Source organism: Taeniopygia guttata, chromosome 5 (assembly GCF_048771995.1).
Source record: "Taeniopygia guttata chromosome 5, bTaeGut7.mat, whole genome shotgun sequence".
Classification (NCBI taxonomy): Eukaryota; Metazoa; Chordata; class Aves; order Passeriformes; family Estrildidae; genus Taeniopygia; species Taeniopygia guttata.
The window spans coordinates 43140081-43163319 of record NC_133030.1 but is presented as its reverse complement, the minus strand read 5'-3'; the positions used below and the strand labels follow the sequence as shown (position 1 = coordinate 43163319).

The window sequence follows — 23239 nt, the reverse complement described above, 5'->3', positions numbered from 1 at the left end:
TTGTTTGAAAAGGGGCATGGCTCTTGCAGGTCCCTTCCATCAAGGTCTGAAGTGCTCACTAAGGGTAGGGAGGGGAGAGGACTGGCTGGTGACCCAGAGCTTCCCCAGTCCCAGTCTTTCTCAGGGAGAGGTTGTTGAACACATGGCAGAGGGTGTTGCTGAAGAAATCTCATAGCTACTTCCTGCCCTTTCCCCACCCCATTAAATCCCATGCTATTTGGTTGTCTCTGTCATACCTGAGACAGGTCTCTCACCACCTCTGCCCCTCAGTCCTGGAAGCTGGGTTGAGTCATGGCCACCCTGGTGATGTCAGCAGACAGAAATGAGAAGCTGAAGCATTTGTTTGAATTTCTGAAAAAAACAGCAATTATGATATTGACAATGATGATATTGACAACTGGGCTGTTGGGGCTGCATTTGCTTCTCTCCCCACAGCCAGGTATCTACTGCCTATGGAATATCTCTAAGCCTGCTGTCCTCCTGCAGCATCATGAGCTGTGTGACTCAGTAGTTAGAGGACTTCCCTTTCATCTTTCCATCTAAGCAGAATTGCTACTTCCAAGATATCTTGATCTCTTCAGAAGAGTTAGCTTCTCAAAATCCTAAATGTCAGGCTTCACCTTCCTCAGGAGCTGATACCATAGGTTACAGTCCTCACTGGCAGGAGACACTTAAAGACCATTAATGGCCAACACTGTGCCTTTTTTCCAAAACCTTTCCTACCACTGTGCTTTGGGTAGGAGAGGATCCTCTCCAAACCTGCAGTGCCTGGAACTCCTGTGAACAAGCACCCTACAGCAGCCAGCATGGCTGTCTGTTACTCATGGGGATGCCACAGGACAGCACCGAATGGCTGCTGCACTCACCATACAAAGATGAGGAGAGAGAACCAGCACAGCAAACACTAACAAACAGTGTCAGGCCAGAGTCTCTTGTCCTCATGTGCCTGTCCTCCTCTGCGCTTTGGAGTCACCCTTAACACCTCTAGCCAGCTGTTTCTTGTGCCTGAAGAGCTGCATGGCCTTCAGAGAAAAACAGCTGTCTGTGGTGAGATGATCCAGTCTTTGGAGACCTTGAGCAGCCAAATATAATTTTGAAGCCGGCCTGGCCCTGAACAAGGGTTTTTATCAGATGACCTCCAAGGGTCATCTGATAAAATACTTCCAACCACAAGTATTCTACATCCCTGTTCTCAGAAACTTTTGCTCTTGACAAGAACATTTTCAGGCCTGCCTGAAGTTTATAAGGAGCTATATAAGTGCCTTGCCCTGCAGACATGATGGGCACAGTATACTGAGGTCAGTATATTGTGATCAGTGCAAAGACTATGTGAAAACTCAAGAGTGTACTCACGGGAGCTTTGCATTCAAGGCACTGAGCATTCATTCCTCTTCTTCCTTTTCATCTATATTCCAGCCACAACTGAGATGCTGCTACAGCCCCTGCAGTCACCCAGCACCAGGTAATCCCTGCTGGAGGATGCTCAAAGTCCACATGAATAGGGTGGATGAAGAGAAGCAGAACCCACGGATTGATTAAGCAGTGAAGGAGAATGCACACAAAGACAGATGGGACCTCCAGGGATGTGGAGACACAAAGTGTTTATGGCAGTTAATGCCACCAAGACCAAACAAGATCAAATCTTCTTCAACACCAAAGAAAACTTAATTGAGAGCTCCTTGGGGAGTACAGAAAATGACAGAGCACACAGAAAATTACTTGGCTTAGAAAGAGCCCACAGAGCACACAGAAAATGACTTGGCTTAGAAAGGGGATATTCCTAAGCTCTACACAGATTTACTTTTGCTGGGAAACATTTACTTGTGCTATGTCAGTGTGGTAGAGGGGAGACTACAGCAGCATCTGATTTTATATGCATGGCTGTGGCCTCAGCCTCTCTCTCTTAGACCTTGCAGTTTGCTGCTTGAGGAGTCATGTCCTAAAGTTTACTAGAAGGAGGAGATTAATCCTGTCCCAAAGTTCATGAGGAGCCCAGACACCCCCAACCCTCAGCTGACCAGAGTGGGCAGGACAAGAGTGCTGGTGCAGGAGCTGACATACATTACATGCCTGAGAGACTGACTCTCTTTGACCTCCTCATCCAGGGAAAGAAAAAGCTGAGGAAGAGGTAGGTTTTCAAACACAAGAGTTGAGCAAAAAAAAAAAAAAAAATCTGACAACCTGGACACTGAGGATTCCCAAGGGATTGTCAACTCAAGCTCTCCAAAGGGTTGAAAATTTTAAGAAATACCCTTTGTGCTTGCAGTTTCCAAAATTAAACAAAAACAACAACAACAACAAAAAAGATGGTGACCTGCTATTTTCTTCATTTCTGAAGCATAAATTCCATCCCAAAGAAAAATCTCCTCTGGAAGCCTAACAGTGGCTGGGATGATTGGACCAAGGCTATGAGCCCAGAAGAGCTTAAGTCTCACCTCACTGCAATATTAGACTGGCATCTGACTACCTGCATAGATGTCTTGAAGGGATGTCAGAAGATGCTGAACTACAGGCACCAAGTTCCCCAGGACATGCAGACACATGACAATCCCTTTTCCTGTGCATATGGTGCAATGTCACCTGAGCCATGGGCTCCAGTGTCTGCTACAGACCTGCCCATGCTGCATCTTCAGTTCTCCTTGGAGGTCCATATCCATATCCATATCCATATCCATATCCATATCCATATCCATATCCATATCCATATCCATATCCATATCCACATCCATCTCCATCTCCATCTGTCCAGACTATGATGTCTGGAGACACCACTGCCCAAGCGAGGACAGCTGAACATTACAGTGACTCTCAAAAGAACTGCCAGGTCACTTGAGATATGCTGATACTTCTCCAAAGAGCATCCCAGTAGACTTGGGGCTGATACTTCAGCCCCACAGGTGTGGAGTGGTGGATGGGCTGGCAAAGCCCCCTGCAGTGCCCTCAGTCACAGCCTGTGTCCCAGCCATGGCTGGGAGTCCTGTACTTCAAGGGCCAGCATGGTCCCATCAGGGTAATGACCCCTGACAAGGGACCTCCAGAAGAGACCTGTAAGAAGTGAGGGGGCTACGCAGGCAAGCAGCAGCTGTTTGCCCTGGCTTGCCTGCCTCCTGCTTGTCATCTGGGCCACCAGGACCTCTAGCCAAGGTCTGCTCTTTGCTATGGAAATGCTCTCAATCTGTTCCTCACCATGTGCGTGTCTCTCTCTCTCTCTCTCTCCCCTCCTCCTGTAAGCAGCACAGCCACTGCCATCTGGCATTTTCAGCTGCTAAATAATTCACTGCCTTTTTGTTAACAAGGAGAGTGTGTCTCTGACCAAGGGAGCTGATAGACCATCAGCAAACAAACAAGGAGACCGTAGCAACTTCCAAGTCCTTTCTCCATCACCACCACTCCACTACACAGCAACACGATACTGTAGCCTGTTTCTAGGCACCGGCTTCACGCTTGTAGGAGGAACATCCTGTCAGGGATGGTAGGGGGGGATGAGGGGGATTTTCACAGGGATCTGTACAAGTTGTGTTTCTCTATCAAGTCCTTGTTGCTATCTGTTTCTTTCCTGTATCAGACATTTTGCTCCTGGTGGCCAAAAGCAATGGGTTCCTCCTGGAAATGGTGCTAGTATCTCCTGCTCCCAGCTCTCCTGCCCAGAAAGCTCCCAAATGCAAGCCTTCACCCTTCCAGCCCAACCAGCTCATTTATCTGCACATAGCACTGCCAGTACAATGCCAGACTGGACAGACAAATTTCAGGAGCAGAAGATACTTGAAGACCCAATCCAACCCTGTCCCCTCTCTTTTAAGCACCTCCAACTCCTAAGGAGTTCTAAGGAGCTGTCATGTCATGCTCAGGCTGTAAACACAGATTTTGCAGTGTATCACAGCTCCTCTGAACCTGACCTCAAGCCACTCTCCGGCCCTTTTGCTGCTCCTTTCATCACCAGATAGCCACAGAAGCTCTCCTCTAAATACCCAAATCACTACTTTTCTAGATCATTTGTTCCAGATAGTCTTACCTTTTATGGTGCTGCTCACAGAAAAGCTTATGCAAATTATATAGCTGCAATGCTACCATTAAAATAACTACTGGGGACAAACAGCTAAAAGTAAATCATGTGTATGTTCTAGGAACAGCATGCAGCAGAAACAGCAAGAGGAGATTTCTGCTCACATGCATCAAGAACAGCTTAAACTCAGACCTGTAGAACATGTTCAAATTCCCTCTGGTTAGAGGTAAGTTTTTCGGTATACAGAATGAGAAATCACAAGAACACTGCAGGTCACACTTAAAGTCATTGTTGAAATGCCTAAGCTAAATTTTCACATCACACAAATTAGAAAATTCAGCATTTTGCAATATTCAGTTGAAGGAATTCTGCAATAGTATCTGAAAAGTTAAACAGAACCCACAGCATCACCAAACCAGTTCTTGTTCCCTCATACACCACTGTGATTGTGCTTTTCCCAATCTTTATGGACCAAAGGAACAAATACTGTTGTGAATAACAGAGGTGGATGGGTGTCACCTCCAGAAGGTGTCAGGACAGCTTCCTATTAGCTGTGTATTAGGCAGGGCCTCTAGATGGCAACCACAGACAGATGCCCTTCAGAGCAGCCACTGTCCTGGAGAAGTGACAGCAATGGACTAGTCAAGAAGCACAGGTGTGTAGAGGGTTGCAGCAATAAGAAAAAGTCAGAAATTTTGATATATTGTCTGTCCATTATAGATCTTAGAGGGAAGATACCAAAACAGGGTCAGAAAAATGTCAGAAAACATGTAGAGCAATTCTTTCTCCTCTTTGTAGCCTGTGAATCCACAGTGAATGCATGAGACTTGCCACTGAAACTGATTTGCTGGATAATTTCTTTGAAGCATTTTCAGTGTGTGTAAGCTTTCCCCTGAATATTCAGTGCCCTCTTTGTTTTGTTGATACATCAGCATATGTTTCTTCTCTCCGGTTGGGTGGGCACTAATCCAGAGAATCAGATTTCCAATTAAAAATAAGGCATGTCTTTTATGCGAATGCAATTTTTCATAATTTGTCTTTCCCTTGAAGCATCCTGCCAGCAAACTCATTTGCTAGGAGATTCATGGACAGCTGGAGTAGCAACACATCAAAACAATCTTCGGAGTGTTGGGATGACTAAACTGGGTTTCCCAGCATGCCTATGCTCATCCAGCCTTAGCATCCCCCTCTGGCACAGGTGGGATTACTGACTTCGGCTGCCCAGAGGGCAGCCAGGGCATGGGGCTGTTGGTGGAGCAGTCTGTGGCCATACAGAAAATCCAGGCTGAGGACCCTTACCTAGAAAACAAGTATCTGTGCTACCTGACTGCCTCTACAACCTTCTTCCATTACAAGTAGATTGTGGCCAGGCTGTAGAAGGGAGAATCAATAACTGCTGTAACAGGGAGATCAGGTTCATATCCTGGTGTGCACAGGACCAGGTAGGCAGGCAAACCTCTAGCATCCTACCCTGCAGGACTGCAGTGACCGACCTTGCAGGACTGCAGTGACAGGGAGGGCAGGAAACTGGAGCCACTGCCACTTACTCAGCATGCCTAACCAAGTAGCTGAGGACTTCAGCCTGTGCTGAGCTCAGCACACACCCCAGCAGTTTTGGCACCACAGGGCATGGTGACCTCTCCATTCCTGTAGCTTGGTGAATGGGAGCATAGGCACACCATGGGCCACATCAGTCCCCAAGGGATATGAGCACAGAGGGGATGGGACACAGCCCTCCAAAACCCCACAGAGGCCCTAGGCATTCATCTCTAGCTCTCCTTTCAACCTTCCCTCTTAAGATTAATGGCCTCGAGGCCCAAAAAGCAAAGACAGGCATCTAGCTGCTCATGGACTGTGAGGTGAGTACCTGTGGGGCAGCAGCATCCCTGGGCAGGGCTCACTGACACTGGTGTGAATGCTGTGCCCACACCTTGTCAAGGTACAAGACAGACAACCCCCCAGCAGAAGACCCCATCCTGTCACCAGCAGGACATGGACTATACACCAGCCTGTTTGGTTAGCCTGTTGCAAATCAGATGCATCTTTCAAACAAGGAGGACCATACTGCAACATGGCTTGTGGGCTATGGAGGCTGGGGTTAGTATGGTTTGGAGGCAAAGGACCACTCTGTAGCAACAGATGACCCCTAACAGGTAAAAAACACCAGCTCAAATGATACACATACCCACCACTCAATGAGAAAATGAATGTGAGTGAATGACAGCTTAAGAAAAACCTGCTTTAAAATGATATAGATAAACTTCATCTTCCCTACCAGTAAACTCTGGCACTGCTCTCTCACTGAGGAGTACAAAGCCAGGCTCACTGCCAGCCAGGGCAGGAAGGCTGGGGAAAGAGCCAACCCATGAGCCCACTCAGGCCCTGGAGGTGCAAACCCTACAGTGAGGTCCTTCCCCTCAGTGGTGAGCCTGCCTTTGTCACTGCTCCTACCCTCAGGGCTTCACCATTCCCAACCTGCCCTGCCCACGCTGTTCATCTAAATAACATAACGCACTAGGAGTCTGAGACTGACCCCATTTTGAGGACCTAAGCAAGTTTTTCTGCATTCAGGATTGGCAGGCTGTCCCTACCTTCAGGAAACCCTGTGCAGAGTCATGCTGCCCCAGGGACTCACCCGAAACCAATACATAGCCCTTCCCTGCTATGTGTCCCTGTGGTGGCACAGCTCCCACATCACCCACAGCTGCCTGCCCTCCCCTTCTTCCCCAGCACCACAACACAGGGCGGGTTTTTGGCACTTAAACTAAGTTCCATGAAGTTTTTGAAGGAAAAAGGATCCCAGTCCCCTTGGGACTCTCTGCAGGACAATGGCTGTGGCCTTCCAAACAGCCACCTGCATAAACCCCTTCTCCTATAGGTATGCTGTGGACTGAGCAGACCAACGCTGACTTGCTGCAGTGGTCCTTGGCAGAATAAAACCAAACCCCAGGCAACTGTGAGCAAACAGTGCTTACAGTGAGATCTACAGGGAGATTTGTTTGGGCCAGTGCGTGGGAGATGCTGTGCAGGGAGCAGCACTTCTCCAGCCTCCTCCACACATGTGCAAGCCAGCAGCTGCTGGAGCCATCACACTGAGACTGGGAAGGAAGAATCGGAGCAGAATTTATTTATTCCACCCCCAGCCATTTTTGCCACATTTGACTAAGCTGCCAGTGGAAGTTGGAGTTGGCTCTAACCCATATTTGGTTTGCATTTCACTCTCCTGCTGTGCACACAGCCCCTCACACCACACTTTGTGTGTGCAGTGCACCAAGCAAACATGAGCTAATGGGGCTGCAAGCTCCCCAGAGTATCATGCACCCTTTGTCCTCTGATAAAACTTAAATCAACACTCCTCAGCATAAAGCATTACCTGGAACAGGACCAACCCAAGCAGAGAGCACGGCGCTGCTGGGCTGCTGGTAGGTGATGGTTGGGAGCAGAGAGACAGGAAAGGGGCCTTATAATAAAGATGGGAACAGGCTTTTTAATAGACCTTATAGTGGCATAGTTTTAAACTAAAAGAGGGTCAATTCAGACTAGACATAAGAAAGAAATTTTCTAAGTTGAGGATGGTGAAACACGGGTACAAGTTGCCCACACAGGTGGCAAGATGCCCTATCTCTGTAAACAATCAAGGTCAGGCTGCACAGGGCCGTGAGCAATCTCATCAAGTTGAAGGTGCTCATGCTCATTGCAGGGGCATTGGACTAGAAGACATTTAAAGGTCCTTTTCAACCCAAACTTTTGTATGATACTATGACAAAGCCAGGGCTGACCCAGGTAACTCACACGTGGGAAAGGGGAAGGGTATCATCTGGGGTTCTCAGTTAACCTTATACACATGCACACACACGTCCATTCAGAAAAACAGTGTTTTAGGAAAACAGTAAAGAGTCACCCTGGTACCATCAGATCCCTGCTCCAAGCTGGGCTGCTGCATGCTGTTCACAGTCCCCAGAGCAACCCCTGCACTTGCAATTAATTAATGATGATACCGGCAGATGAGAACAGCTCCTAGCCTCTGCTGCCTATGTGACTGAGGGACATGGCAGCAGCCGGACCTAGAGAAGGGCTTGAACTTCCCTGCAAAGGGCATCTCCAGGTTCCTTTCTGCCTGCCAGCTCCAAGCCCACAGCATGCACCCCCATGCACAGCCCGCATTGCAGAGGCAGCTCCCATTTGGCATTGAAGACCAAGGAAGATACCTTTCAGCAAGGCTGCAACTGTGGTGGGATGTCAGGCAACTACAGGCAGATTGCTTCTTCTGCCATCCAGGTTAGAGCGCTCACACAGAGGATTTTAAGGTCTTTGTGAAGAAAAGTGCCACCTTCACTGGGAAAAGCACTCCCTTGTGGAAACTTGTACAGAAACCAGGAGTAGCTGTGCCTTGGTCAGGACCCAAACTGAAGCTGTCACCATGAGTCACAGGCATCTTTCACAATGCCACAAGGTTCCAGGTGCACTTTGGTTCCTGGAGATGGGGAACAAGACAGGATGGAAACAGGGAAAAGGCAGATCTTTCTTCCCCAAGTTCCTTCCACTGTCTGGGGAGCAGGGAGCTGTGGGAGGCAGAAAGGAGAGTGGGAGGGTTACCTGATACTTTTTATAAAGCCACCTGCTGCAGAGACTGTTAGCCATGGGAACAGCCAGCTCAGCTGGAGCCATCACCCAAGGGAACTCCACCTGAGGGCAGAGGGAAGGAGACTGGCAAGGAGAGGAGTTGTGTTGTGCATGAAAGGGATGCAGACTGGGAAGCCCAGCATCATACTGTTTAGGCCAGGCAGTTCTGGTGGCTTTGCATCCCAGCGTCCCGCCTGGCCAGGACAGCATGACACACCTGGGAATGGCAGGGACCTCACTGCTGAGTTGGTGGAGAAAGCAGGCACATTTCAAGCCCTTGTGCAGCTGCTCTCAGCTGATGAGATCCAGCCAGTCCTCCTCATGGCTGATGCCCATGAGCCTGCTGTGCAATGAGGAGTGAGCACACATGGTGGGCTACCAAGGGCCTGGTGCTCATGCTGCTGGGCACAGCCCTGCTCCATTCCATCATGCTGCTGCCTGACAGGGACCTGAGAGCACCCTCCCACCAAGCACTCTCACCACACAGCTTCCTAGGGGCCAATGGGCAGTGCTATGGTTATCCTGTTGATGCCCCTCTCCTGGGTCCAGATGTGCACCTTCCTCCACACTGCTCTGCACGATGCCCTGGTGCTTGACTGCCACCAGCTTCTCTACCCTTCACCCCTCCCCATCTTCATGCAGTCACAACATCCTCCACAGATGACTGCTGCAGAAGCAAAGCAAGCACTCCTGCCCTGCCAAGCTCCCCTCTCTGCAAGCACAGAAGCTTCTTCCTGAGAGCAGATTACAATACTATATACACACACAATATGACTTTAGAGCATCTAAAATCTAGAGCAGAGCTAGAACATTTCTACTGGCTGTGCTTGGTGCCAAGTGCAGAGTAAAGGTTTGGACTGCAGCAGGAGACCATAAGCATATCCACTCACCAATCCTGGCCTTGACAAGGCTTTCCTCCCACCTCTGCCTAGCTTCCGAGCAGATTTGGGTGACATCACGTCACTGGGATGAATTCCACTGCCCTGGAAGCATGGGAACTGGCAGCAGTGGGTTGCACAAGTGGGGATGGCCCTAGCAGCCGCTGTGCCAGCCACATCCAGCCATGCTCATTGCATCCAACTATGCCAGAGGGATTAGCACTCAGCACACTGGTTTGAGTCAATAGTGCATCAAAGGGAGGGAAAGTTTTTGATGGTGTACACCATGCAGGGCAATCCTGGGGAAGTGGAGGGAGCAGGAAGTCACTCTCCTCTGGTCACTGGGGCACTCATCCAGTTGTCTCTGCAGCCCACACAGCTTTTGGGAGAGATGAGAGAAAAGCTGCTGCTGCAGCCAGAAAGGAAGGCAGCTCTCCCAGGCACATGTGGAGCTGCAGATATGTGACTCTGAAAAGCATGACTGTTTCAATGTCCTTCCAGTGCGACAGGTGTTCACATATGGTGACAAGACTTGTCCCCATAACTTGCATCATGCCCAGGAATTCCCCTTGCCCACAACACACAAGCACTGCTACAGTCATGTACCTGCTGCAGGGCACAGCAGAGCCAAGCAGAGCAGAGCAGGCAGCCCATCACACCCACCAGCATGCTCTCATCTCCTCCATGGAAAAGATCTGGCGAGTCAAATGGTCCTGGAGCACCAGAGGTAAGAAAGAAATCATAGGACTTTTGGGACAAGAACTGGGGTTCATGATCCACCCCCAATTCACACCTATCACAGGCAGGTGGCCCAGGACAGGGGATGAATGGGACACAGATGCTCAGCAAACAGACTCTATTGTGCCACTGCTGCAGGCTGGCACTGCCTGTACCCACTGCACTGCTGTCCTGCCCTGTTCTGCCTATGCCCACTGGCCAGCAGCTGCCCACACCAGCGCAAGGGGTGTTGGGAGTGACGGACGTGATGGAGAAAAACACAAGATTTTTTTTTTCCCCTTCAGGCAGAGAAGGAAGTGTCACATCTGGACATGTACAGCAGCCAGGCTGGGAAAGGGACAAGGCATTGGGAGAGGAGAAGTCTCTGGGCTGGGAGGCACAGCATCGCCCAGAGGATGTGAGACAGATGGCAGATTTGGCAGCGGGGTGGTTACAGAGCGACCTGCAAGCTTTTTCCGCTGCAAGAGCACACAGCACAACACTGCGTAGGGGCTGCCAGCCCAGCCTGGCAGGTTTTCTGGGGGGGCCACATCCTTTCAAACAGGCTGCATCGAAAAGGCACCATCAAAGATGCTTCATGGGCAATTCAGCCTTGGAAAAAGGCTGTCTAGGATCAGAGAAGGCAGAGAGATTGTCCCTGGCTTCTCTTCACAAGCCTACCTTCCCTGCACACAGGGCCACACAGGCAGCTCAGGGAAGGGCTGGCAGCCCCTGTGCTGATTTGCCCACTCTGCCAGCAGCACAGGGTCCTCAGGCAGCCACCCCCGTCCCTCCACATAAGTACTGCTCACATGGACCAGAAATAATGGGAAATTAAACATGAGGCACTGTAGAAGACAGCTGCGAAACAAACCTCCTCAAGTTCATGCCTCGTTATTCTTCCAGGGTGGTTTGGCTACAGCAGAGCCAGCACTAGGAATACAGCTGGCTGAAGAGATTTGGGGACCCAGTGTCAGCAGGATGGTATCTTTCTCCCTGATCCCCCACCCTGCAGAGATCAGTGTCCCAGCAAGAGCCACTGCAAGCCTCCCCACAGCCCAGCAGCTATTGAGGCCCTGTCACAATTAGAAATTAGACAGGCTCTGTGTCCATTTTGGAAGAGATGTTTGGGATGCAGCATTGAAATTGAGATGTTTGTGGAATGGCTGGATATCCTGGCCCAGTCCCAGACAAGGCTCCTGCTTTATGCCTGTCTTTGTATGTACTGCTCTCCCTTCCTGCATCCCCACCCAGCATATTCCACCTTGTCACCATGTACTATGGCTCTGCACTGAGCATCCTGAGAATGTGATCCCACATTTGGCCTTTGCTGTACCAGCAAGGTATTTACTAAATGAGTGAGGGCCTCCACCTCCTCATCTACTATGTGACTGACATAAGGGGCAGTATGGTGCTCACTGTGCTTCATCACTGCTATCCCTGCTCTGCGAAGCATCTCCCCACCTGGAAACACCTCCAGCCAGTTTGGGAAATGCAAGGTGTGAATGCATGAGACCTCAGCACAGCTGCCACCTCCCTGAGGCAACCAGCACTTCCAATAAAGCATGAATGCATTCTGCAGCAAAATACCCCTCTGTTCCACTATTGCAGCAGCACACCTGCACTCACTAGACAAAAATCTGTACAGCCACAGATGTTCTGGAGGTTCTGGCTCATCCCAACATCCTTGTGCCAACCACAACTCCGTGAGGGTGAGCAGAACTCTGAACAGGCAGCCCAGAGCGGTGGGCACCAACATGTAAGTGAAGTTGGGTCCCACACTGTTGCTCTTTCCCTGAGGATGTCCTGATACCTGCAGGACACACTGGTCTCTAAGCCCTGCCCAGCTGCTTTCCATGCTTCTCCCGGCAGCACAGCTCTGTCACAGGGCACATGAATGTCATGCTGGAGGGAGGGGACCAAGAAATAACAAAAGCCAGGTGTGAGGAGCCACAGGAGAACACTGGAAAGGCTCCTAATGCTCACCATGTCACAGAGAGACCCAGTGCAAAATGAGCTGCAGGACCAGACTGAACCCAAGAGCTCCAACAGTGCTGCTGCTGCTGCTGCTGCTGCTGCTGTGCAGAGCACCAGGCTCGCCACGCCCAGGGCATGGCCACAAAACTCAGCTACCCAGCTTAGCTCTGTTCAACCAGGGGGGAGATACCTGCTGAAACAAACACTCTCCCTGCTTTCTACCTCTCAAACAAGGTGAGCTCTGAGGAACAGAGAGCTTACCTCAAGAGCATTCAGGGAGCACACCAGCCTGCAGCACTGAGAGCAGGACTGGAGCCAAGGGTCAGCAGGGTCCCATCAAATGCCTGTGCAGCTCTTCTCCAGCCCCAGGGGATGGAGAGGACACAGCACTGGCACAGAGGACGCCCATGGGCAGCTGGAGTGGTAGATGGATACCCCTGAGTATTGCTCTCAGCTTGGACTTTTAGGCTACACATGTACAGAAATTTATGCTGCCTCCAGGGTATTTTCCATAAAACAAAACCAAAACAAACAAAACCCAAAACAACAAAACCCAAAACCAATCCCCTACTACAAACAAACAACCCACAAACAAACAAAACAAAACAAAAAAAAAAACCCACCCAAAACCAAAAACACCCCCAAAAAGCTAAAAAGCAAGGTCCAAATAAATGTGGAGTCACATCTCTTCTCTGCTGAAGCAAACTGCAAACATGCCTTTTAGGAGGGCTGGAAATTCACCTTCTCATAATGGAGGGAATGAAACCACTCAAGTTTAACTCTGTGCAGGGACTGTCTAAATAAACATCTAGTCCTTCAGACTTAGCTGCCAGGATGAAGGAATCCTAAAACCTGGAGCAGACATAAAGCTATAGTCATCAAAGTGTACATATGTACCTAAGACAAGACATAGGGTATGGTCATAGTTTCTCTCAGTTACTAAAGTTTTCCACAGCTAGCTTTTTCCAGCCCAATGTTTAGGATATCAGAGGACTGTATTTGCAAAGCCATCCATCCTCCAACTCCTGAAATGACTGAACAAAACATCAAAGTCTTTAAAATGCACAATTCTCAGGAGGTTACACAGCCATTACCACAATTATTATTAATATTTTCTTTGTTTGGGGTTTAATCTTAAAGAAGGAAGAAACCGATGAAATTTTATGAACAAAAACATAAGAAACGAAAAACTTTCATAAAAGAAAATTAAGTTTGACTAAAACTTCCCAACAGAAAAATCAAGTGAAACTGCTTGATGAGAAGATTAGCAGCAGTAATATGAAAGGAAAAAGCAATAAAGAGGACTTGGAACCAGGACAAATAAAAGAATTATGACTCTTGGAAACATACACCTGACTGAAAAGTAATCAGATTTTGTTTGAAATTAAAACCTTTTAAATTAAAAAGATAGCCAATCAGCCAATTTAAAACTGGAAGTTCTTTAAATCTACATGCCTCAGATTCCTCTCATCAGTGAAAAATAAGTCACTAGAAATTCATGCAGTACGTCCTTGCTGCCAGGTCTGCTCAGTGGCTGAGAACCTGGAGATAAAGCCTGATGAACTGCAAAAGTGGCTCTGACAGCTGCAACCTTCCTTGAAAGTAGAGGGGGAAAAACCGTTTCCATTAACTTAGTACACGGATTAGTTTAGTAAAAGTTCTGGAAAATTACTGCAGGTTAATGCAGGAAAGCCCGTTTCCCTTTCAAAGCCTAATGAGGATGAACTGTGAGAGGATAATCTCTACTAGGACTGAATTCTTAAATGCCAAAAATAATCAGATTATATCACTGGCTATATTTTGTATCTCCTATAATAAAATTTTGTTCCTATGATACAGTATTATAATAATACAATATAGTATAGCAGTATAGTATTGTTAATTTATTACAAATATAAATAATGTCTTCATAAACTTATTCTCTTTTCTTTTGTGGACTCATACATTTTAAGCAGTTTTATTTAACCAAGTACAAACCACCTTTTAAATGCTCACTTTCTGCATTTTAACTGGACTGCATTTTCCATTGAAATACAGCTGGACCAGATTTATAATAAATAATTAAGTGTTTTCTAGTAAGAAATGCATCACTCACCATTTTGTAATGCAAGAAATATAGACATTAAGTATCTAAAAAACCATATAGCTATAAACCCACTCAAGCACAGTGCAGCCTCCTGCTCAGCCCTAAGCATCACATCATGCTCATCACTGAGAATCAGCTTGTCCTTAGGAAAAGAGCAGAAGTGTACAAACACAGCAAGACTAAAAACAGGTACTTAGGTCGTGGCTTTCTGATCATTAACTTAAGTCCTGACTTTAATTCATCCATTCTATTCAGCAGCAAGTCAAGAGCGAAACAAGGCACAGACCAAGTTTGCTCTGAAGTCTATAAAATTTGGTTCATTTTTCTATCCTCTTTGTCCTTATGCTTTCACATAGTTCTGCCCTCCCTAAGAAAAGCAGACCAGAAACACAATGAACAGTGCATGTCCTCAGCCTGGAGACTGCAGGCCCTGGCAGTCTCCTAGTCTTGTAGAAACCTCCAGAATGCTGCTTGCAGACAAAGGGAAGCTAGGCAAACTTCGGCTTCTGGTCATTTCTCTAATGCTGCCTTGGGGATTACCCCACGGTGACTGAATTTGTCAGAAGACAGGACAAATAAGCTCAGAAGCACTGAGGCTGAAGGGAGGTCATGTAGTCCTGCCCCCTTTCTCAAAGTAGTGTGAGCTAGAAGAGGTTCCTCAGGGCTGAGTCCAGGCAGGTTTTGAATATCTCAAAGTATGAACATTCTGCTCCAAACCACAGCCATGCCAAGAAGACCACCTCAACCTGCTGCTGGAACCAGATCCTCCAGCCAGGTGTGTCCCAAACCCCATGTTCCTAGAGGCTGTCCCAATGCTGGCTGGGATCCTATCTGCACAGATGCCTGTGGTCCATGGCAAGCCACTTTCATGCCTCAAGAGCCACTCCCCAGCTTGCCAGCCCTCACACGATCTCAGCACCTCAGCCTGTGCTCTTCCCTGGTGCATCATCTTAGTGTGGACCACCTCGCATGGTTAAGAGGATTCCTCTGACAGGCTCGCCTTGGCTTGGCCAATGCAGAGGCCCCAGACCTTGCCCCAGGATACCACAGGCTCATTTTGGGCAACAGCTGGGAGCCACTCCCCAGCTACATTTCCAAAACTATTGTTTGCCCTAACTCCCACACCCCCAGCTTCTCTGGATTTTGGTCTCCCCTTGCCCATCCAGCGCAGCACCTTAAGGGGCTCATTGCCTCAACCTCCATCACCTCCTGCCCTAGCTGCCTCCTACCACCACCTCCCAGCTAATAACAAAGTGTTTTCCAGTGAAGCAGGGCCAAAGCACTTTCCTATCTCTGTAAGAGGAACTCAAAATTACATGATGTATCTTCCCCCCTCTTACAAACTGCCTTTTAGCATTTGGGGGTGCAGTGGAGCTTGTCTTTTTTCAGATCCTGCCTTCCTCTCTGTTCACTCGCCAATCTGCAGACGGCAAGACACAAGATTGGTGCTGGGGAGGGGGGAATCAGGTCACCCAAAGTTTTCACACAGTTCCCACTGAACAGGAGCACTGAATTTCGCTTCTCAGGTACTCCATTTTAAACATCTTTATTTAAGATCAAACTATGACTGCCAGGAGCCCCTCCCTGGTCAAAATGGTAGCCCCAGATTTTCATGGGGATTCTGCTTGCAACTAAACAATTGATTCCAGTGTTGAAATGCTTCTACACAATGGTGTTAATGCTCCTCAGAGACTGGACAACATTTTGTTAGGTGAGGGTGACATAGGGACCAGGGCAGCAAGCTAGCAGAGGTAAATCTGTGCCCCTCTCCAAGCTATTCTGCAGAGAGACCCAGGGGGACTTGCTGTGCCCTTTCTCACCCATTAACCAGCAACAATAGTGCCCCGGGTGATGGAAAGGGCTGTGCACAGCTCTGTGTCTGTCCCATTGTTGCAGTAATAGTGTGAGCAAACTGCTGACATTGTCCCCACCTAATACCAAGGTGTGATCACAACCTAATTACTAGTCTCAGACACATTTGAAGCAGTAACTTCAAACAAGCTTTGAAAGGATATTTAGGCACCTTAAAGTGCAGGTAGATGCCAAGTAGGATCTTTTAAAGCTCTAAGTTCTCTTGTAACAGCTGTTTAGGGACTGAATGTGTTCAAGCCATAGCTGAAGGAAATTAGGACTGGAGCTGCTCCTGAAATAATCTCAAAGCAAACCCGCTTTTGCTCTGAGGACAGTGCATCAGCAATTCAGTAATTTCTTCAATGTTAGGGCTAAATACACAAAACATATTTAGAGCAACTAAAGTAAGTAAGAATCACAGGAGTGACAACAGTAGAAGACTTTGGTGTTTATAGGACTCGTGGAGGAGTCAGCATTTGCACAGCACACTGATGTTTGCCAAGCAGCTTAGGTGATTGATTAGTTTAATATCAATTGAATTCACTTGTGGGTGTTAGAAACATTTCTCCTTCTTCTTTGTGTTTTTGAAAAGCTCTCGAAGTCTCTTAAGATAAGAGTACTTCCTGCAAGGAATATTTTAAAGCAGAGACACTCATCCTTTCACAAATGTGCAGATGCAGGCTCTGAAGCTGTGCTGAAATCTGCCTTATGTTACCATGGGCCAGAAGGCTCTGCATGGAAAGAGCACAGTATTTACCTGCAAGGGTCCACACACACCCCTGATCAGCATCCCCAGCAGGCACTGCTATTTCTGTCCTGCACAGGACCACCCTATGCTTAGGGTTTAGCATTGTCAGCAGCCACCAAACCAGAGATGAAATGGTTAACCTCAGGGAAAGCGTTGAAGAAGAGAGTTGTTACAGAGCAATAAAATGTTATCAGAAAATAGAATTCAAAAATTTTTAAAAATTTAAAAAATAAGAAAAGGAGCTGAAAGGCATTGGAATGGAGTTTCAGGAGCCAGGATGGAGCCACGGGAAGAAGGCAGAGGTTTAGGCTCACAGGGAAGCCAGAAAAGCCCATATGTGCTATGGAGTCAGAGGCTGCAGGGGTGCTGGTGGCCTCCCTGTTTTTATTTATTACTTATTTGTTTGCCAGGACAAAGGGGCTCTTTGCCAGGACACTTTTGACAAATCCTTCCTGAAGGAGCTGCTTCTGCTTCCCTCTCCATCTGCTGCCCAGCCTTGACCACCACTTTGCAAGGCAGCAGGGAAGGCAGCGAGGCCAAGGCTCTGGTCTGGTATTGGTCACTCTTTCTGTTTCCTATTTTTCCTACTTGGTCCCCTCTCCCCTCCTAATAAATACTGCAAACCACTACAACAGCACCTTTTCTCACGAATGGCATATTTTGGTGCCTCTCTTCTGTTCAGACAGGCAGCCTGACCAGTTCTACAGAACTGTAAATCTCCACATGGGGCAAAGTGCTTTCTCATACCTTGTTTCCCCACCCAGTTTTCCTTTCACACCCTGCTCCCCCATGAACTCTCTGAAAGGGAAAAAGGCTGGCATGTACCTCAGTCCCGGAGATGGTGGCTAAACGGTTAAAAGGAAAAGGATGTTCATGCAGAAATAACATATGTCAGCCAGACAAAGGTCTCTCTCTCTCTCATTCTCCTCGAAAACACTCCTTCTGTTCAGGAGGTTTCTGAATAGCAAACCCACTGCGCTGATAGTGAGAATGGGGAAACAAGCAAGGGAGAAGGCAGGGCCTTCATCCATGGACAAATCTGGATGAAGCTGAAAACTGGGGGAGAGCAGCTTGGCCAGAGCATTAGACCACCCCGACCTACCAGCCTTCTCAAAATCATCAGTATAGCAAAACTGGAAGGAAAAATGGGGAGAGCTTCCTCCTCTTCTCCCCTGCCAGCACAAAGCATATCTAACACCCTCAGCTGTAGCTCCCAAAAGGAGAATTCTGTGGCCGGGATGACGTGGGGACGAGCACAAGCCACGACATGACACAGCGGTGGGGTGACATTTTATCTCCCATCATAGGCCAGTGGCGTAGGACAGTACCTCGGGAGAGGGACACTGCGGGTCTGGGGCTCGCTCCCTGCTTCTGCCACCAACTTGCTCCAGCAGCCCAGGGAAGCCTCTGTGCTCTGCTGGGCCTCAGCCACCCATCAAGCAGGCAGACACAAGAATTAGTTACGAACACTTTGGTACACGGTCCAAGATAAAGGCGGGCAGTGTCTAAACAGAGACAAATACCCAGAAATCCGCCACAGCACCGACCCAAACCCGTCCGTGCCTCCCGGACCCGCAGAAGGGCCCTGGCGAGCTGTCCCACGCTGCCCGAGGAGATGCTGGCTTACCCGCCCGGGGAGCATCCCCTGCCGCAGTGGCACCGGCAGGCGCAGCTCGGCGTGGGCAGGCCCGGGGCAGTCCCACGCACGCCTCCTCCCCACCCCAACCACCGCACCGCCGGTGGCGCCCCGGCTCCGTCCTGCCCCCAGGGGCTCCCCAGTCCCCCTCGCTGGAGCCCCGCTGCCCGCCCAGCCCCGCACCCGTCCTGCCGCCGCCTCCCGCCCCGCACTGACCTGCTGGGGGTCCCGGCCCCGCTGGCTCCGGGCCCTGCCCTCGCCACCTCCCCGCGGCCGCCTCGGGCTGCCCGGCAGCGGCCCGGGCCCGGCAGCGGCAGGGGAAGGGGCCGGGGCCGCCGCCGCCCCGCCCCCCGCCCGCCCCGCTGCGGCGGCGAGGCCGCGGTCGGCGGGCTGCGGTGCTCGGGCTGCTCCCCCCGCCTCAGCCGTGCTGGGCCTCGGGGCCTGCGCCGCCCGAGCTCCGGGACCCGCTTCCCGGCAGCGCCCGCCGCTCTGCCTACCGTGTGCCCCGCGGCATCCGTGCCGGGAGGAGGCGGCGGCCCCGGCGCTCGGAGCGGGGAGCGGGCGGGAGCTGCCGGCAGAACGCCTGGGTGCGGGGTCTGCGCGTCTCAGGCTATTTCTGGGTGCGAGGCTGTGCCCGCCGCATCCGCCGCTCCGAGCAGCCTCCGCGGCGCTCGGGCTCCTCGGGATGGCCGCCCGGCGTGTGCCCCGGGGCCAGCAGCCACGGCAGTGGGGCACATGGGAGGTCAGCCCCACGGTGGTAGGGGCAGGTGGGTGGGCACATTTGAGACCTCATTTGAGACCGTTTGCAAAACCTTTCCCCTTGATGAAGCATTGCTCAGATGCTTGGCAGAGGTGGCAGCAGGGGTGGTAGCTAAGAAATTTCCTAGGGGTCGTGTTCTTGCAGAAGCTTTTTGCCTTAATCAGGAATGACCAGCCGGAAAGAGAGGAACCTGACCCACCAAGTGTAAAGGGACACTGAAAACCTCGTTTTCCATGACATCCCAGACTGCTGCTCCCCATTTCCCCAATCTGTCAGAATGCAGGCAGTGCACTCTGTGCTGGAGAAACCACGCAGCACCCTCAGGGCTGCAGTATTGGGTCTCTTGCATGGCCAGCACTGTTCCCAAGTGATGGTCAGAGACACATCTGCAAGTGGGCTACCAGGGAACAGTCACCAGAATGTTACTGAAGAGAAGTCTCACTGACATGCCAAGTGCTTCATTGCTCCCACCTCATATGGGGGACCTGGGGGTCCTACATCTATGAATTCTACAGATGTTGAGTAAATAGTGCTGTTCTGCAGCATCCTCTGAAGGCTTGTTTTGGCTCATTTAATCTGTGTTGTGCTGAAGAAGCACAGTCCAGTGGTTAAACTCCAGCCATTTAAGTAAAGGACCTTCCAGTCCCACAAGCACAGCTATGAAAATCACCAGGAGAAGCATCAGGGGATGAATATAATATAACAGCTGCCAGCAAAGAATCTTCGTTCATACTGCTAGTGGAAATGGCTGGCACAGCTCACACACCATGAGGAACCAAGAGGTGAAAGCCCAGTGTCCCTTATAGTGTCTTTCATTTTTTAGGCTCCCCAAGGCTGAGGTAGTGTTCAGCTGACTTCTGGTCTGCTGGAGCATGGTGCAGTGCACAGGTTGGCTACAACATGATATATTTTGATAAAGCTTCAGTTTCATGTAAATGAGTCTCCTATAAATGAGACCTTTATCTCCAACCAGAAGCTATCATAGCCCAATCAGCACATGCCTTAAACTTTAGGGAACAGTTGAGTAAAGAAAATTTCCAAATCTCTTTCACTGCTATCTTCTTTAGCCATAAGTATGATGAGCAGAAGCCACACGGCTTGCTCTCACTCCAGACAAGCCAGTGCCAGTCCTACAGCATCACTGAGGCTTGGAGACCTTGACTGTTGCTGTGCATCAGGAAACACTGTCTACCTCAGGAGAGAGCAGAGATGACCGTGCCAACTTAGTAATGGGAGCTTGTGGAAGAAAAAAATCCATGGGGATTTTCTAGAATGCCTCATGACTGTGATCTGGCACTGGGTCCCCAATATTTGATCCCCTACTTCTGGGCAATGACAAAGAAGAAGCCATGGCTTCTCTGACTTACTGAACTGGAAGCCAACATGTTTGATCACTGAAATTGGCAAACATTGCTGGGAAATGTTGACTTCTGAGCAGATTTGGCAACCTTGCTGCTGGTGAGCTGCTCCAGTCCCAAAGGAACACCCTCTCCCCTTCCTTTGGCCTGCCAGGACATCAGGGATCACACAAAGCTGGACAAACCTTGCCTGTGTGGAAGTCATTCCCTGGAGATACTTGCTTCTTCCTGCCTCTGGCCCAGACTGTGTCTAGTTGGAATAGAATAGAATAGAATAGAATAGAATAGAATAGAATAGAATAGAATAGAATAGAATTATGAACAGAAAAGGAAGTACAGAGTGGCCCCAAAAGGGAGAAAAACTTCATTTTCTGTTACGTACTGGGCCTCAGTGGCTATGATTTTGGCGCCTTACAGCTGCAGTCTCACAAGGGCTCATGGTTTTTAAGTCCTCAACATGCCTGAGAACCATGAATGATGTGTGGCTCAATTCCACCTCTATGTGTGAAGCAGCACAAAACCTCCTTCCTGCATGGCTTATAATCCTGCAGCAGTGTGGGAGAGATGTGGAGCTGCAGCCGGAGGCAGCAAGAGGATGAGGCACAGGAAGCTGTTTGGCAGCTGGGACTCTAGCACTGCATTCTGCTGTCTGTATGAATCTTCCAAATGTAATTTCTCTTTTTCATCATTTATGGCTTTAATATTTGTGCTGAATTTCTCCAGGCAGACTGAGGGACTCTGGCTGAATTTGTCTAGACACATTTCGAGCAACATGGTGCAACTAACTGTTCCTTAGAATGACATCTGTAGAAAAAGGCTATTGTGTCTATGTTTTTTTAAAAAGCTGTTGGTTTACCCTTGGTCAGCACCAGTATCTCTGAGCTTCAGAGCTAAATCCTGGCAAAGGTGTGGCCTTTAGCTGGAGATGTGCCTTTGAATACCCTTACAGAGCTGATGCTTGTGAAACTAGAAAACTGCGATTTGCCCAGACCGGTGGCAAACTTGAAGGGTAAGGCAATGAAAACACCCTTTAGTCTTTGATCCCTGCACCTGGAGCCAGCTAGACTGTGTTTGTGTCCCAGGCTGACAGCCCAGCTTGGCATGGCACATGGCTCTGCCAGGATATCCCCATGCTGGCTGCTCCCCACCAGATGACTGGGCCAGCTGGAGTGTGGCGAGCACAGCATTTGCCTGTGGCAAATGGTTGTCTGTAGGCAAACACTGAAGAGAGCCCTGGCCTCCCTGGTGCAATGTTGTGAGCCAGTGCAGGGTTCCATGGGGCTCTGCACTGTGGGCAGGCCTGGATACAGCACCTGGGAGATGAGGTTTGAAATGGGCAAAAGCACAAAATGCCATTGCACGGTCCTGCATGTGGTCCTAGACTTTCTTATCTGCAAACTGCTTCTAGGAGAGAATTACTTATTTCCTTGGAGGGCTGATAGAATTATTACATTATTTTCATGCTGCAAAAGCAGGAATGAATCTCTTCTCATTCCTGGACAAGTGGGGGATTAGCCCCTAGGAAGAAGAGGTGGAAGCTCACATCTGCGGAGGTCGGAGCTACGCTCTGACCGGGGTGCTGGTTGGATTGCCCCTGGCCGGGCACTGCAGCCCTTCTGTGCCGACTCCAGCCCGGCCGTAGGCGCCCCCCATTCCTTCGGTCCGGACTGCGGGGCACCGAGCGGACACCCGGGATGCGGAGCCCGGGCAGCTCAGACTCGGTGTAAGGGGCTGCTGAAGCCCGGGCCCCGCGCAGGGCTGTCTCTCCCCAGACCTGCCGGCCTTTCCCAGCTCTGCCCGCCTCATTCCCGGAATATCTCCTGCCTGCCGTAACTAAGGAAACGGAGCTCCTGTCGGCAGCAGCTCCTTGTAGTGCGCGCATCGGAGGGCGGGGGAGCTGCGGGTACCACCCCGGGCTCAGGCAGCCCCAGCCCGGCCGGGCTGCCCCACTGCCCGCTCCCAGAGCCCGGATGAGGGGCAGCACCTTCCCCACAAGCCCCCGACATCGGCAGAGGCGGCTGCCGCACAAGCGCAGCCCCCGCGCCGGGGAGCGCTCTGTGCCCTCCTCAGGGGCTGCCTGGCAGGGACCCCCGGCTCCAGGCAAGCTGCTTCTCCCTTCCCACAGGAGACCGTGGGACTTAAGCCGTGCAAAAGGAGAAGCTAGAAGAGCTCCAGCAGAGGCTGAGCCACCATCACACCACCCACCTCAGTTCCGTTAATTAAAAAAGTTAATTTCTTAATTTTCAAGTGCTCACCCTGGACCTTCTCAGGGCTCTTTGAAGGCAGCTTGCCATTGGGAATAGCTGAGAAACTGAGGCTGCAGCTATTACGCTGGGAAATCGTCCTTTCCCCATGCCAGCTCCCTTGTGGTTTGGTGTCTGCATGCTTATAATTTCAAATCTGCTTCAAAAATCACCCACCACCCAGGCTGCGTGACCACGCACTAATCAGTTGCATTAAAATATGCTAATTGGCTCTTCCCAATTGCCAGTCAGATGGGGCAGTGTGGTTCAGTACTTGCAGGCACAGGATTTCTCTGTGACTGTATCTCTGTTCCTTGGCTGGCCTGGGTAAGCAAAATATTCCCATGGTGCTGCCCAGA

General features: G+C 49.9%; 1 protein-coding gene across 3 annotated transcripts in view; it reads right to left on the bottom strand.

The window, feature by feature from the left end:
- Positions 1 to 19199, bottom strand: part of TMEM63C (transmembrane protein 63C) — a 32662-nt gene extending 13463 nt beyond the window's left edge. The window contains exons 1-2 of one of the 3 annotated variants that reach the window (XM_002200002.7): positions 19017 to 19199; positions 237 to 351 (exon numbers count right to left, since the gene is read on the bottom strand). The gene's annotated coding sequence lies outside the window, so the exon portion shown is untranslated. Of the gene's footprint in view, positions 1 to 236; positions 352 to 18211; positions 18544 to 18735; positions 18885 to 19016 lie in introns of those variants that run through there. The other 2 variants (XM_030274750.4, XM_012574322.5) reach the window with 2 other exon arrangements.
- Between the last annotated feature and the right edge of the window lie 4040 nt (positions 19200 to 23239).